Raw genomic sequence first — 1,784 nt, forward strand, 5'->3', positions numbered from 1 at the left:
GCGGCGGTGTGCCGCGGAAAAGCGCGCGCACGGCTGATTCGCTGGCCGAGTGGATGCGCTTCGGAATTTCGCACCGACACCGCCGACGCTCAACCCGCTGTCCCGTCGCGACCGCCGCGTGTACATCGTCCCGCTACCCGCCGTCGTCGATGGCGATAAAACGCGAGCGCGGCAGCCAAAAATATAATAATTCAATAATAATCCGATAACGTTTCGTCGTGGCACATAACGATAACGTTTCACAGCAGCTGCATAACTGCGTAATAATAATATCATATCAGTGCTGCACCAATTGTGGGGCGACAAGACGGGGAAAACCTCATCTGACCATCAGACGGTTGGCGGACGAGGGAGGAGACTTCTTAAAATACGCCTCTATATACATGGTGGGAATCAGGTTCAGCTGTGTAATGGTGCCATCTTAATTATACACGGTTATGATTGAGTGTACTTGAAAATCATAGTTTTTTGTGGAAACCGCGACGTCCCCAAAATAAGAAAGTCGAAATTCTCTTTTAACAACTGTGTGTGGACTCGGATTTCCTTGTACCTACGTTTGTATAGTTTTCAAAATTGAAATCTAGTCGTGGAATTTTAATTTTAAATCATTATTTTTATGGTTTGGTGGGAAATGTTGACGGCTTTTGCAGTTTCATCAAAACTGGAATTTATGAAAATGGAGTGTAGTTCTCTCTCACCGGGAACGTCGAATTATGTATCTTCCCACGCACTTAAACATCTGCAGCTTTGAAGGTCTTATAAGAACATTCTGTTAAATTATTATACCGGGCGGTTAATATTATCCACGAAAAAAATTCTCTGCAAAATAATATTATCCATACTTTGGTACTTACTACTACTTACTTTATCTTAAAAAGTGTTGCAACACACGGTACAAAAAACTATATTAAAATATGACGTACAACAACTACAAATTTCATATTTTTTTAAATAATAATATTTATTCACATAAAATATGACCAATGTTTACAATGATATGTTTTAATACGGTAATTCTAATACGGTCGAACTTGCAGGTTAACTCGAACTTTTATAACTCGAAATCATCGATATCTCTAACTTTTAACTTAACTTCGAGTGAACCAAGTCCGGCTGTATTTTTAAATAGTGTATCGAAAAATTCTTAAAAGGAGTAAGGATATGTCAACATCTATATTTCATGGAGCTCAATTGTGCTGCATTTTTTTGCGTGTAAAGTGGAAGGCGAGCGCTATCGTATTGCACCCATACACAGGCGCGGTTAAGTAATTAATGATAGATTAATTTTTTAAATCGGGATAGTGAAATATAGAATTATTAGTATGCTGTTCATACAACTTAAACTTTAATTTTTTTTCCGTCGGTCCCATCAAGTTTTTTTCATTTATTACGCCACTGCACGCTACATATGTATAATATTATAAATCGATATTTTATGATGCACCGAACAACGGAACAAATGTCTTCGAAAATCATCAAATCGTAATTACTGATTTTTGCTGCTGTGCCTACGAATTGAACACGACATTTCGTGGTACAACAAATGTAATATATGACATAATACTACTGCACTGCGTCTGAAGCTCTGCACCTATTGCGATCGCGCTGATTCACTAACCATTGTTAACTCTATTACTCCTTTACACATGACGTGTCGACTAAACGTTGTTGTACTATTAATTGTACTGCCGTCGTATAAAATAAAGAAAATATTGTTCAACTCCTAACTGCTAATTTTAAAAATCTTTGCGGACTGTTTTCCCGCTAAACGGCCTGATTTTAAA

The sequence above is a fragment of the Myzus persicae genome, unplaced genomic scaffold (assembly GCF_001856785.1).
Source record: "Myzus persicae strain clone G006 unplaced genomic scaffold, MPER_G0061.0, whole genome shotgun sequence".
Lineage (NCBI taxonomy): Eukaryota > Metazoa > Arthropoda > Insecta > Hemiptera > Aphididae > Myzus > Myzus persicae.